The 14,921-nt window shown below is 49.5% G+C and overlaps 1 protein-coding gene and 1 long non-coding RNA gene across 3 annotated transcripts in view; both read left to right on the top strand.

The window, feature by feature from the left end:
* Positions 1 to 348: 348 nt before the first annotated feature.
* LOC131816818 (uncharacterized) lies at positions 349 to 1,086 on the top strand. Its single transcript, XR_009348194.1, has 2 exons — positions 349 to 519; positions 816 to 1,086. It is a non-coding gene; the product is annotated as an uncharacterized LOC131816818 (long non-coding RNA).
* An 11,829-nt stretch (positions 1,087 to 12,915) lies between these two features.
* Positions 12,916 to 14,921, top strand: part of ZNF652 (zinc finger protein 652) — a 60,541-nt gene continuing 58,535 nt past the window's right edge. Inside the window, exon 1 of one of the 2 annotated variants that reach the window (XM_059147477.1) lies at positions 12,916 to 13,310. The gene's annotated coding sequence lies outside the window, so the exon portion shown is untranslated. Of the gene's footprint in view, positions 13,311 to 13,388; positions 13,803 to 14,921 lie in introns of those variants that run through there. The other variant, XM_059147478.1, reaches the window with a different exon arrangement.

The raw sequence follows: 14,921 nt of genomic DNA, 5'->3' as shown, positions 1-14,921 counted from the left end.
GTTGGAACTTTTCGGCTATATTCCAAGGGCTACCTAAGTCTTTCTAACTATCATCATTATCATCATCATCATCATTATTATTATTACCCAACAGCGTCCCTTCTCATCCCCAGCACACCAGTGTTTGCGTGTCGCTCTGCTTCAGAACAAGAGCGAGGAGCTCTTTAAGGGAATCCCTTCCAAGTTCAAGGTTGATTGTTGATTTATTGAACAAACATTTACTGAACCGTGGCTGTGTACCCGGCACTGTGACAGGTACTGAGCCAGCTCCGATGGCCACGAGGACAGACATGCCTCCTGCCCTGGGGGAGCCCATGAACTCGCAGGGAGGACAGACACCAGTGATGAAAGTAGAGTTTGGTGTGTGGTCAGACTGGATGGCCACCCGGGGCCGAGAGTCTGGGCTGTCCTTCCACCATGGCTTCTTAGATCTCTTTGACTTCCTGCTTGGATTCCCCACAGAGTGGATTGTATCTTGCTGAGGAGGCGGGGACAAGAGTCCCACAGGATGTCCACATGGTAAGACCCTAAAGGCGCCAGCCCCCATTCTGTGTCCCCCCCCCCCCGCCCCCCAGAGGTGAGGTCCCTCCCTTCCCGAATTCCAAATTCCGTCTCCTAGGGAAGTGAGGCAGGAAGCAGGGTCGGAACAAGAGCCTAAGAATTCCACATACAAACAAACCCATTTTTAGTGAGGAGCCCCTTCACAATGTCGCCTCCCTGCCAGGAGCGGTCAGATCCCTCCAGAAAGCTGCCACCTTGCTGCCTGTGAAATCCACTCTCCCTCCTCTGGTCTCTGACGGCACTGCCCCTGACAGGTGGTGCTGTCGTGTCTCATTTTGAGACTTGTCAGTGAATGAAGGCTCGGACACCTCCTGAGGCTGTGGGCTGTTGAGTCAGTGTTTAACCACTATAATTGGGAGAAACGTCTTCCAACTGTCTAACCCAGACGAGACAGACGCTGCAGATTCCACCCCCTTGCTCGTGGGCTGCCCTCTGCAGAATGTAGAAAACAAGGACAAGTCATAAAGAGCTCCCTACTCCCCAGGCTCCCGAAAATCCTCTATAAAACCAACATAAGTAAAAGGCCTTTGGATCCAAAGACTCTCCTTCTTTCTCTCCTTCTTTCCAAGTGTCAGCATCCCGGGCAGAGTTGATTTCGAGGGTAGGGAGGGCTTGGGGGGGTGGGTGCTTGCCTGGGGCACACGGGTGGGTGCCCTTCTCTCCCCACTTGATGCCTCTGTCACTGGCTGTGGGGTGATGTGCATGATCAAGGAACTCTGAAATGGGCCCTAGGAATGCTGGGGGATAGGGGGTGAGTGGGGGATGGGGCTGTGCATAAGAATTGTGGTCGAGGGTTCCTTCTTAGGTGTGCCTGGTAAAAGTGAAAGTGGCTGGAGCAATAAAATGAGAAACACATTAGAGAAAGAAAAAAATTTTTTTTGAAACTTTTATTTATTTATTTGACAGAGAGAGAGAGATCACAAGTAGGCAGAGGCAGGCAGAGAGGGGGAAGCAGGCTTCCTGCCCAGCAGGGAGCCCAATGCAGGGCTCCACCCCAGGACCCTTAGATCATGACCTGGGGAGAGACCATGAGGCAGCTGCTTAACCATCTGAGCCACCCAGGTGCCCCAAGAAAGAAAATTTTCGAAGGCTGCTGCCCTAAGTCTGTGGGGGTTTCTGAAATGGAGGGGCGACTCACAATACTGCGAAGAGTTTCCTTCCTTTCCTTTCTTCTCTTTTCCTTTCTTCTCCCCCCACCCTCCTTCTCCCTCCCTCCCTCTCTGTCCCTCTCTCTTCCAAAATCTAAACCAGTGAGCTCCTAGATGAGGAGCTCATCTCTCTAGAGCCACATCCCAAACACATTCCTATTCTGTCCTGCAGCCTCAGCTCTGCTCTCCTTTCAGGTGGAGCTAAAGCATAGCATCTTCGATGCCACCTTTCCCTAATCTCTGGTGGAATGCTTCTTTCTCTGACATTTCCTTTAATTCCCATTAAACTATGCAGCTTGGTGTTGATCACACAGCGGCCCAGTCCCCTGCTTCCCCACTGTTCCATACACAAGAATCTTGTCTTCTCAACCAGGTTGCAAACTTCTAGAGGGCAGAGGCCATTCCGTATGTTTTGGACTCCTTTGGCACACTGAGCACAGGGCCGGGTACATAATAGACCTTTACTGAGACCTCCATTTGCCTTTTACTTCTCATTAAACATCAGAGAATTCATACAGGGGGAAAAAATTCGTAAGTGTTATAAACATGAGTAAGTCTTTCTTTGGGTGGAGTAACCATCTCATACAACATCAGAGAATTCCTACTGGAAAGAAACTCCGTGTCTGATGTGTCCATGGGAGAGCCCTCAGGTGAGTTTGGAGGCTCGGAAGACACATCTGACTCAGTATTCTGGAACTCAGTCCCATGAATGCAGTGACTGTGGGGAAACCTTTGCTCAAGATGATACCTAACGTCGGCGTGCCTATTAGAAACCACAAACCCTAAGAATGTGGGAAAGTCTCCCCCAAGATCTTCAGCACCCAACACCGGAGAACTCACTCGAGAGTAAAGAGCAGTGCTAAGCGCGGGGGTCGGGGTTGCGGGGGTAGCGGGGATACAATGGGGTTCAAAACCAGCACAGCTCCTGTTTCTGTGTATCTTGTTTCTAGACTCATTTCCCAGCTCAAGAAACCGAGACCCAGAGAAGAAGCATGGTACGCAGTAGATACCATGGGACTGTGACAAAACTTTGATTTGTACCTTCTTCTTTTTTGAACATGAAACAGTGCCATGCCTGATTTCCTTTGTCTTCATCTCTCACTAGGAAGGGGGAAGGGAGAAAAGGGGAGGAGATGGGGGGTGGGAGGGAAGGTTCTCCCAATGCTTGTTATCCAAGGAGAGGTGGGGCTGGAGGGGTTGCATTACGTCCAGGGCACAAGTCTGGGTAAGAGCTCTAGTCTCCGGGGACCTTTATTTCACATGCCAAGGACTGTGCTGGGTGCAAAGGGAGATCGAAGGCGAGAAGAGAGGTCCTGTGCCCTCAAATAGCTTATAGTCCAGGACGGGGACAGACAGGTCCTTTAATGGGAGTGCATATGAAATGCAAGAAAGGAGCCCCAGGAAAGGCTTCACAGAGGAGGTATTGTTTGAGCTGAGACAGAAAGGATGAGAACTTTGCCAGACAAACAAGTGAGGAGTCTGTGATCCAGGTGGAAGAAATAGCACGTGCGAATGCACGGGAGTGAGAGAGGCCCTGGCCCCTTGAAGATCCTGGAGAAGTTCAACCTGTCAAGCCTGGCAGGCCATGTGGGTGGGGGTGGGGACCGGGGCTGATAACTCAAGCCCCCCCCCTTTTTAAAGATTTTATTTATTTATTTGACAGAGAGAGATCACAAGTAGGCAGAGAGGCAGGCAGAGAGAGAGGAAGGGAAGCAAGCTCCCCGCTGAGCAGAGAGCCCGATGCAGGACTCGATCCCAGGACCCTGAGACCATGACCTGAGCCGAAGGCAGAGGCTTTAACCCACTGAGCCACCCAGGCGCCCCTCAAGCCCCTTTGAACGCCTTGCAGAGCCGATCCAATTTCCCTATAAGTCATGGGGAGCTGTATTCGTGTTCTACTCTACGGCTGTTATAACGCTTTAGCAGCCATGCAATGGCTTCAACAACACAGATTTATTATGCTACAGTTCTGGAGGTCAGAGGTTTTGCGGGACCAAAATCAAGGTGTCCGCAGCTTATGTTCCTTTTGGAGGCTCTACGGGAGATCAGTTCTTTGCCTACTCATTGCTCGAGGCTGTCCACACTCCTTGACTCACGTTCCTCTCCCATCTTCAGAGCAAGCGCTCACAGCTTCCCGGCCCTTGCTTCCATGGCACGTCTCCCTCTCTGCCTCCTGCGCTCCCGTCTCTCTCTTCTAAGGACCTTCATGATTACACGGGATAATCGAGGATACAGTCTGCATCTCAGGATCCTTACCTCGATCTCAGCTGCAAAGTCACAGGTGTTAGGAATTGGGATGTGGACATCTTGAGAATATGGACATCTTTCAGGGGCCATTGTTTGCTTACCGCAGAAACCATTGAAGAGCTCTGAGCAGAAGGCTGGTGTGACTGTATTAGGGTGTTAGGCAGTGTAGAGTCTAGGTTAAAACAGCAGGCTTAGGGGTCTAAACCTGGGTTCAATGCTGAGCCCACCATGAAAGAGCTCTGTAACCTTGGATCATTTCTACTTCATTTTTCTCTGCCTTGGTTTTCTCATCTGTAAAATGGAGCTACCTACCCCAAATGGCGGTTGGGAGGATTATACGGGACAATAGAAGTGAAACAAGATAGCGGAAAGCACTCAATGAATCGGGAACATCTTGGTACTCCATAAGTGTTAAGCATAGAGACCTGAACAAGAAAACGCCATTCACAGTCCACGTCATGAAGAAGAGCAAAACCTAGGCCCCTACGGGCCCATTTCCCCCAGGACCATCAGCGAGATAAGGAAGGGGGTACCTGAGCACCAGAGGATTCTCTGGTCCAGAGGGAAACAGGCAGCTCCTCCAAATGGCACATTTCTTTGTGGGGCATTTTTCTTCCTCCTCTCTTTTGGCATAAAGAAATGAGGGAAGGAGACTGCCCTGATCTGTTCCAGTTATAAGGTGGGATTCTGTCTGGATGTTGGATAATACTAAGGAGTAGACAATGGTTTGTCTTAAGCTTTCTTCTGTGAGATGGTGAAATAATCATTTAGTTTGATGTGGGAGCCAGTGAAAGACTTGGTGACATTTGTATCCATGTACCCTGTATGTTGATGAGTGTGCTTATCAGAGTTGGTGGGCACCTGGTTCTGGGTCCCTTGATTCCTTCAATACATTTTGGCCATCTTCTCTGTTCCCATTTGCCAGAACCAATAAACCTGAAGTTCTCAAAGTATGCCTCTCCTCCCCGTCGCTTTTTTCTCTAAGAAATTCCAAAAGAGTGAATACGAATCTCCTAGCAGTCAACCTACAAGTAGGCTTGCCAGATAAAATACAAGACAATCAGTGCATCTGAATTTCAAATAAACAATGAATAATTTTAGTATTTAGTACTAAATGTTTAGTACTACTGTGTTAACCAGATTCTTTTATTAACCAGAACATTCTGTTCCCAGCTTCAGTGTGTGACACTTTACTGCATATTCTTTGATGCAGTCTACGAAGTTCTGAAAGTTCTAGTACCTTCTCACGGGTGACTTTTTCTGCAGTGACTCAGAGAAGGACAGGAAGGCCATGATTCTGGAAGGATAGCAAGGGTCAGGAGAGTGAGGGTTGGTCACTGTCCTAAACCATGACAGAGTCTTCTGCTACTGCTCAACTCTGAGATTCAGATAAGCTTAGCTCTTGCTCTGGATCTCACGTGCCTCCTTTATTCATGGGGAGAATCATGCCACCACTGTGACCTAAGGACTACCAGAATACCCTGTTTAAGTATATTGAGATTTTTTGTTTAAAAACGTGCTACACAAGGCACGCTCTAATTGTCTTTGATCTTGACCAGGATAAGGATGATGGCTCTCACGGTCTACGGGATGCAAATGAAAGCATGTCTTTGGACTAGGTGCATACACTTTGTAGTACTCACTGTTATGTGAAATACAGAAAATGAAACAACCGTTGAAATCGACAAGGCTGGTCATTGTTGGCACTCAAGTTTTCTCAAGGCTTTGGCTCTCAGGCTCCACCCCACGTGATTCCCCTAACGTAGAATAAGCCCCCTCTGTTAACTAGCCTTGAGTTTTCGCTCTAAATTTCCCTCCTTGGTCTGCGGCAGGTAGCCACCCCAAGTCCTCCAATTCACCTTGTTTGCAACCGAGGCTCAGCCTCGCCACTAGTTAGGGCTTCACAGGTGGTCACTGGTCACTTCCAAGTCCGTCTCCATTGTGACACACTTGACCTGGTGCTCTAGGGTGGGGCTTGAGTTTTCACATCAAAGTTGTTTAGGCATTTGTGGAGACTGAGTTCTACATTTTTGTACTCATCCCATTTACACATCATTTCTAAATAAATGCAAGAGCTTGTAACAGTTGATGAAGCCCCCCCCTTTTTTAAAGATTTTATTTATTTATTTGACAGAGATCACAAGTAGGCAGAAGCAGGCAGAGAGAGAGGATGGGAAGCAGACTTCCTGCTGAGCAGAGAGCCTGATGCGGGGCTCAGATCCCAGGACCCTGGGATCATGACCTGAGCGGAAGGCAGAGGCCTTAACCCACTGAGCCACCCAGGCGCCCCAGATTATGAAGTCCTTAAGAACCCTGGATTTTTAAACGAACTAACCCATCCAGCCAATAGCAACGGGCAGAAAGGCACAAGGATCGCCTGTGTCCTCTTGCACTCCCATTACTTCTAGAAAAAGGTGGCCCGAGGGGCCAGGGGAATTAATGACTTAATGCCTACAAAGCTCTAAGAATAACTTGCTGCAGATAAGGTCTCATTATCGTTAATTGTTATTATTATTGTTATTATTGTTATTAACTCAACCCGTATGAAAAGCTGCCACAGCTTTGTTAAGCACCCCTCAGGTCAGGGGTTTAATTAATGCCTCCTCTGAATGCCAGAGGCCCACAGGCCATGTTCCCGCCCCCACATGCGGGCTCCACCTCCTCTGAGCTCCACCCACAGGGTCCTCTCCACCCCCAGTCTTTGAGGTCCTCTTGCCCCTTGACCGCCCCTCCCCATAGTCTTGCATACCTCCTTGAACCTTGCCTTCCCTTTCCCGCAGTTGCCTACCCCTGCCCAACACACTTATTTTGGCACCCAAGCAGTTCTCAAGAGCCAAGATTCTGGGGGATTCTGAAAGTTAGGAGAGTGTCCCCTGACTCCCCCACCACACACACATGCACAACCCCCCAACCCCGCAAAAAAAAAAAAAAAAAAAAAAAAATCCCCCTTGGAGCCCTTGTCTCCTGCACTGCCTCCTGGGTCTCCCGTCCCACTTCCCTGAGAACCTCAGGATTGCTCCTGGAGTGGTGAGGCCGGTTGGGTGGGTTGGCTGGTTTAGGGTTACGGAGTTTGGCACTAACTCACAGCCCATGTAGAGCTGCCTTCTTTAATTAATTAATTCCAATTTTTGAAAAACCATCACTTCAATTGGACCACGGTCCATGCCTCTGGGGTATATGTCACATCAATTACAGACAACAATCAAGCATGCTGCCTAGATGAATCCGTGAGCCTCTTTAAAGACTCAAATACAATTCAGACTTAACAGCCTTAGATCACTCTGCTGGCGAAAGACCCTGAGGCAGAACCCCCAGAGGAGGTATCGGCCTGCCATAGTTGGGATAGAAGGATGTTCTGCTGGGTGAAGCTGCCCACATCCCTAACCCCAGGGTCCTCTCTGCCTTTGCCTAGCTACTCGGAAGCTAAGCTGTTGCAGGTGGGGCGGTGGCCTAGCTTTTCTGGAATAGTACTAATGTCCCCCAAATTCCAAATCCACCTCTGTGCTGTCCTAACCTGCTGTCTTGTATGGCTAAGGATGAATCTCAGGCTCTCTATGGATAGGATAGACACTGAATCCATCTGTCCTTTTCCCATCAGCAGAGGTGGTAGAGGCAGGTTGAATGGAAGCTTTTGCAACAGTTTGCTATTAGGAAAAGGGTTGAAGATGTCACTTAAGGGCAGAGATGATTTCATAATGATGGTTCTTGATTCGCTCTTGGGTGACACTTGGTAGATGTTTCCAGGAACATTGACACAACTTTGAAGACAGGGAGCCAAAATAGTGAAAGAGTGCGCAGCACAGCTACAGTGTTTTTCCATGTGCAAAGCAAGTAGGCAGAGGTGGGACTGGCTGAAGACCTTAGCCTCATTAATAGTGCCCTCTCCCTGGGGTGCCTGAGTGGCTCAGCTGGTTAAGCGTCTGCCTTCAGGTCAGGCTCAGGTCATGATCCCAGGCTCCTGGGATCGAGTCCTATGTCCTGCTCCCCCTGCTTGTGCTCTCTTTCTCTCCCAAATAAGTAAATAAAATCTTCAAAAAATATATTGCCTTAAAAAAATTAGTAGACCCAGTAAACCTAGCTTTCCTTATCTACTCAACTCATTTATTTATTGGGAACTGATTGTGAATCACTTTGCCCTGTTATGTTTGCCAGAACTGTGGCTGTCCATTTAAGTCCAAACTTCCAGAGAGCAGAGACCATATCTGTTTAATTTGCTTTGTATGGCATCCAGCAAAGGACCGCAGCACAGTGTCACAAAGTCCGGAGCTTGGATCTTAGAGACCCAAGTTCTGGCCATGTGATCCTTAACATCCAGATCTCCTTCTTATTTGCTGTTGTTATTAAAAAAAAAAAAAAAGGGGCGGGGGGTGGGGGCGCCTGGGTGGCTCAGTCCGTTGGGCATCTGCCTTTGGCTCAGGTCACGATCCCAGCGTCCTGGGATCAAGTCCCAAATTGGGGTCCTTGTTCAGTGGGGAGCCTGCTTCTCCCCCTGCTTATGCGGTCTCTTGCACATATGCATTCTCTCTGACAAATGAATAAAAAATAAAATCTTATAAATATCTATATATTGTAAAAATAATTATAAAATGCATTTTGGCATATAGAGACCCTAGCTGGGGGACTGTGACTCAAATGATGGCCCCAGGTCATGCTGCAGCTGAACTAAGCTTTGCCTGAAGGGACACTGTCTCTTCCCATAGCCTCCCTCACCTCTATCCCCAGCACAAAACAGCCGCATTCATGGGTCTGGCCTTTTAGGGTGTCCTTTCTTTTTCTTCCAAGACATCCTGGCATTTATTTCACCTCTTCACTAGAATTCAAGCAGGTGTGGTGGGAGGTGAGGGGGCAAGGAGTCAAAGTGCCCTTGACCCATATCCCTTTAATACTGGGCATAAACATAAACATATGCATGCAAGCCCTATGGCAGAAAAGCCAAAAGTCCAGCTTTCTGAGCTGTCTGTAAACACCATCACTTAGAGAAGTGAATAAAACAGGAGAGCCCAGGCCAGCTTTATTCATTCTGTGAAGGGGGCAGTTTCTTGTAGAAAGGGCTCGGAGATAGGAACTGGATAGTGATTCTTAGCGAAGGAATGGCATTGTAAGACATTAGCGAACAAAGTCAACTTTCTAGAATAGAATCCTAGGTATTGGATCTGGGAGGCTGTAAGAGCCAGATAATCCCGTCTTTTTACAGAGTCTAAAATGTGAAGGGAATGAGCAAAGGTTGCAGCACGGCAACTATGAGAACCTCGGAGCCCATGACCAGGGCCCTAGCCGCAAGTCTGATGTGCTAGGACTGGGTCTTATTAATAAGGGGACAAGGAGTCCCAGCCACCGTCCCTATGTAAGTAGAGATCTTAAGAACTAGCGGTGACTGCGGGTATGTTCTTGGAAGCTTGGGGAGTGTGGAAATGCAGTGAACTGGGAGCTTGCAGAAGGCCGTTTAGGAACCAGATATATCTGTTTGCTGTTTCAATGACATCTCTGAAGGTTTTCAGAACTGTCAAAGTGTGCAGAACTGTACTAAAATTATGTCTTTGTTTATTTGAGTATAATTGGCAAACGGTGTTTCATTAGTTCCAGGTGTAAAACACAGAGGTTCAGCTGCCCTCTACCTTATCCTGTACTCACCATGAGTGTAGCTATCACCTGTCACCATACAATCCTGTTATGATATCATTTTTTTAAAATTTCATTTATTTGACAGAGATCATAAGTAGGCAGAGAGAGAGAAGGGGAAGCAGGCTCCCCACTGAGCAGAGAGCCAGATGCAGGGCTTGATCCCAGGACCCCGAGATCATGACCCGAGCAGAAGACAGAGGCTCAACCCACTGAGCCATCCAGGTGCCCCCATTACGATAGCATTGACTATATTCCCTCCACTGTGCCTTTTATTCCTGTGACTTATTCTATGACTAGAAGCCTGTACCTCCCACTCCCCGCACCCCATTTTTTCCAACCTCACCTTTCTTCCCCTCCAGCAACCATCACTTTGTTCTCTGCATTTGTAGGTCTGATTCTGCTTTTTGTTTGTTCATTTGTTTTTTTAGATTCCACTTCTAACAGATATCATATGGTATTTGTTTTTCTCTTAGTTCATTTGGCATAATACTCTAGGTCCCTCCTTGTTGTAAATGGCAAGATCTCATCCTTTTTTATGGCTGAGTAATATTCATGTGTGTGTGTGTGTGTGTGTGTGTGTCTACTAAACCTTTTTTTAAAAATTGGCTTTTATGGGGTGCCTGGGTGGCTCAGTCAGTTATGCAGCTGCCATCAGCTCAGGTCACAATCACAGGATTCCTGGATCAGGCCCTATGTTGGGTTCCTTGCTCAATGAGGAGTCTGTTTCTCCTTCTCTCTCTGCCACTCCCCCTGGCTCATGCTCTCTCTCTCTCTGTTAAATAAATAAATAAAATCTTTTTTTAAAAAAATGGCTTCTTCTGGGTTTTGTCCACTGCCTTAATGAAGAAGTCAGTGAAGAACTATCCACGGCCAGGAAACCAGGATGACAGAAGCCTGATCTTCCAGGGAGGCCAGATGTGGGTACTAAATGGTGCTTGCATTGACTGTCGGCTGTAGTGTCAGCCGCTGAAGAAGGGGGGATGGGCTTAGCAGTCTGGCTGAGAGCAGATGCCTTCTTCTTGTGACACATTGACAGAGGACACTGTTTGGCAGCTACCTGCTGCGGGTAGATATATGAAAGGGAAGAATTAAGAGAGAGCAGAGCAACTGGGTTCTCCTTGCCAGCCCTGTGGCCCCAAAGGCTTCCAAAGTACTGGTCACCAAGGCTTCAGAAAAACAGGGGCCAACTCTAGGGTCCTGAAGAGAAGAAAAGCGGGAATACACGTGGAAGAGAGGAGACACAGGTATAGATAGAATTGTCCATTAAAATTATTCTCTATCACGTGCCAAGGCTACCTATTTTTACCCACAGGAATATGTAGCAGTCTTTCAGAGTCAAACCCTCCATTGTTTTCTGGGTTGAGTGATTGACTGGGCCATTAAATATTCCTTGGCCCAAATTTCCTTCACTGTAATAATACCTGTCTTGCCTGCCTCATAGACAGGATCTCATGAGATAATGGACATAATCTCCCTTCAGAAACCATAAAGCACTCCTCGAGTAGAAGGTAATAATATTGCTATTCTAATTACTAGGACCCCTTTGGGGGACTGGCCTGTGGGTGGAGAGTCACAGACAATTGGAAGGTTATGTTGCTTCTTTAGCCATTGCTATGCACTGCGGTCTTCTAAGCTGGATTGCCCTGACAGGCAGAGTAGGGAATGGATTAAATGTCCTAGAAGGGCAACACTAGACATCTCAGTTGGATGTTCTGAGCTCATCAGTCCCTGTGGAGGCCAAGTTCTTTCTTGCATTAAATCTAAGTCCTTTTTTTTTTAAGATTTTATTTTACTTATTTATTTAATAATCTCTACACCCAAAGTGGGCTCAAATTTACAAACCTGAGATCAAGAATCACATGCCCCACCAACTGGGCCAACCAGGTGCCCCTAAGTGTTTCCTTTTATTATTTATACATGCGTATTTCCTCCTGCTCTGCCTGAAGATTTTCTCTCTACCTGCTGTATTATGATGTCGTTTTTAGTGTTTATCCACCGAAGGCGCTCACTACTGAGGAACACAACCCAAAGGTGCCAAATTACACTCCCTGGAGTGTGGAGTCCAAGGATAATAAAGACCAAGCATCTGTTTTCAGAAAAGGGGCCAAGGACAGAGCTAGCCCTGGAATACTTTTGTGTATCAAGTTTCAATCTCTCCCCTAACCCTATCCCAGATTCAGGTCATTTTACTTGCTATAGGGATTTTCTTTTTGGGGGGGTAGGGGGGCAAAGGAAGGAATGGTTATTTGGGAGAGAAGTAGTTGCATTGAAAATGGGTCAAGAGGTAGGTCTTAATGCAAAGATATTTATTAAGTGTGTTTTTCATAATGGAAGGAAGATGAGGAGTTCCAATGGAGATAAGATTTAACATCGGGGAAGTTTGGTTTCTGGTGGGAAAGGGTCATCCTGACCCTCCAAGTTACTGTCTTGGGTCCTCTCTTCCCCAGGTCTTTACCTTGCCTGCCTCACTTCCTTCTCCCAACGCCAAGCACTTACAATTACGGACACCCTCTCTTGGCTCGGAACTCACATAAATGCTACCTTGTTAGCTAATAGTACCATTAATTATATTAATGATTAATAGCTAATTAGTCATATTGCTGTAATACTTTCAATGGAGGCTTCCTTTCTTACAGCAATTCGGTGTCTCAAGCACACACACATCCCCTTCCCTATTCCTGGCTACAGAACAAACGCGGCTCTAAATTTGTTTTTCTGACCGTTCCGGCAATCTCTAAATTTCCCCAGGTTTTCTTAGCTGTCCCATTTATCTGGTGAATGACCGCTACTGCTTATATTTTGTCTCCTTTATTTCTGTCCTCTGTCACTCACCCTACCCTCCAGTAACAGAAGCTACAGTCAAGATTTCTTAAAACATTTTATTTCATAAGCCAAAGGCTCCTTTACTTCTAAATCTCACTTGGTCCCACTTTCCTATTTCGGCCCCCTTTCTCCACTTTTACCTTTCCTTAATCCTAACCCGCCCCTACTTCGGGGAGGCTCACACCCTCCGCCCCCAGCTCCCTCCCACTCTGCGTTCTGGCTTCCTTTCAGCAACCACGCCCCCAGACCCAGGGAGAGCGGTGCGCACGCGCAGTCCACGCCTTTACCTGGGCGCTCAGCAGTGGGCGGAGTGGGGGAGGGCGGGGGTGGAGCGGGAGTCGGCGGTTATCTGGGCGGCAGGGCGCTCACATTGTGGCAGCGGGGAGAAAAGGTGCGCCAGGGCTGGCCCCAGGGGCTGCGCATGCGCGCCGCCGCGCCCAGCGGCCGGGATGCCAGGGGGGCGGGCGGAGGGAGGTGTCGGCTCCCCGTTGGGCGGGGGGGGGAAGGCGGGCGAGGGACGGGGCGCGGGCGCGCGCGCGCTCTCGCCGCCGCTCGCTTTCCCTCCCTGCCCCCGGCTCCGCACACACAACCACACACGCACACCCCCTCCCCTGCCTCCCTCCCCGCGCGCCGCCCGCCCCGCCGGCCCCGCTCGCCCTCGCGCGCTCGGAAGGGAGTCGCGAGACGTCGGAGCGGCGGCCACGTAGCGCTGCGGCGGCGGCGGCGGCGGCGGCGGCGGCGGCCGAGGCCGGGTCTGTGGAGCGGCCCTGAGGACAGACGTTGGGCGGGGGGGAGGGGCCGGCCCGGCCGGCGGTTGTTACTCGAGCGCCGCGGCTACAGGCCCCCCGCCGCAGGGATGGACCGCCGAGGCGGCGGTCGGGGCGGCGGAGGCGGAGGCGGCCGGCCAGGGTGAGTAGGGGCCCCTGCCCCCCACGCACACGCCACAGTCGCGGCTGCGCCCCTTGCAGCAGCCCTTCCTCCGCCGCCCGGGGTTCGGGCGCCGGGTTAACCCTTCGCCGAGGCAGCTGCGTGCACTAGGCCGGAGCAGCCCCCATCCGGCGGGGAGGCCCGGGGCACTGCGCTCCCCTGGTCGCGAGCTTGGGCCGGGGGCGCCCGCTTCTGCTCCTTCGTCCCCTCGCTCCCGGACCCGGGCCGGGCTCCAGTTTTGCAGAGAGCCCGCTCGCCCAGAGGCCCGAGGGGAAGCTGGGGTTGCCTGGGTTAGCGGGCCGAGGGAGATTTGCACCGGTCCTCCTGCGAGCATTCCCCTGCCCTGCAGCTGGCAGCTTGCACCCGTTGCCTCCCCGGCCCTGCGGTTGCGCCCAGACCTCCAACCTCTGGGAGTATTGTGCCGCCCGAGATAAAATGCATCGGTGTATACCCGAACGACACTCACCCCAGAGGGTAATGCAGACCTTTCTCCACCCCCACCCCCTCCTCCCCTCCAATCAGCCTCTACTTAAGATTCTTAGATGGGAGACACTAATGGTAGTGACACCCCCGTTACATCTGCACATAACATGCTCATTGTCGAGGGATGTCTTCTGTAGAAATGATAAATGCCCCTGCCTCACCCTCGAAGTCTGTCTTGACGATTTGAGATCCCATATGTTCTTCTTTGAAGAGGACCAGTCTTTGATCACATTTAGTACATCCCTCCCCCACAACATACACACACGCGCGCGCACACACACACACACACACACACACTTCCTGATTGCCAGAGCAGCCCCTGTCATTGCGGATCCATTGTCAGGAAGGGCTTGTGCCAATCAAAGGAATGTGCTTTTGCTTTTGGAGAAGGGTTCTTTCCACAACCATGGTCTCAGGATGTTCCTGCGTGAGTGTGTCTTTGATTGTCCCCATGTTCAAGCATCGTTATCCTAGTGTTTTCCTGATCTGCATCGCCTGTGTACCCTCAGCAACACCTGAGTGATGCTTTTTTCCCCTCAGTTGATTAGATGCATTTCATTTATTTTGTCTCCGTATTTAAGATCGTCGTCAAGACATAGTAAATAAATAGGGTCATGTTTGGGGAAGAATGTGTATTTTTTTTTTTCCAGAGATGGCCAGGCCTGTATTGTTCTGGGAATGACAACTAGCACATGCTTTGTTGACAACATGTGTATGCTTAAGGAATGAAGAGCTGCTGGGGCTGGCATGTGTGTGCAGGCTGAATGCGGGGGGGGGGGGGGGTGTGTGTTCCCGCCTAGGGCTCATTTGAGAGGGGTCAGCTGCACAGAGATGGTCAGTACTGGCAGGCAGCTTGGTTGCCTGTGTGGGGACTGTGCCCATGCATTTAGATAGATAATTCCTTTAGTATAATTTTGTTTAAAATGTTCACTTCTGAGTTTTAGCAATTCCGGAAATGTCTTCTTCAGTGGTTCTTAACCTTTCTTTGGGATCATGGAAGCCTTCAGGATCCTCTTCTTGGTGAAAGAGACACTCCTAATTTTTGTGTGCATTACAGTCCTCTTGAAGCTAGTCCTGGGACGGTCAGGTTGAGATCTGTATTATGCAAAA

The sequence above is a fragment of the Mustela lutreola genome, chromosome 15, assembly GCF_030435805.1.
Source record: "Mustela lutreola isolate mMusLut2 chromosome 15, mMusLut2.pri, whole genome shotgun sequence".
Taxonomy (NCBI): Eukaryota; Metazoa; Chordata; class Mammalia; order Carnivora; family Mustelidae; genus Mustela; species Mustela lutreola.
This window is presented reverse-complemented; position numbering and strand designations above follow the sequence as displayed.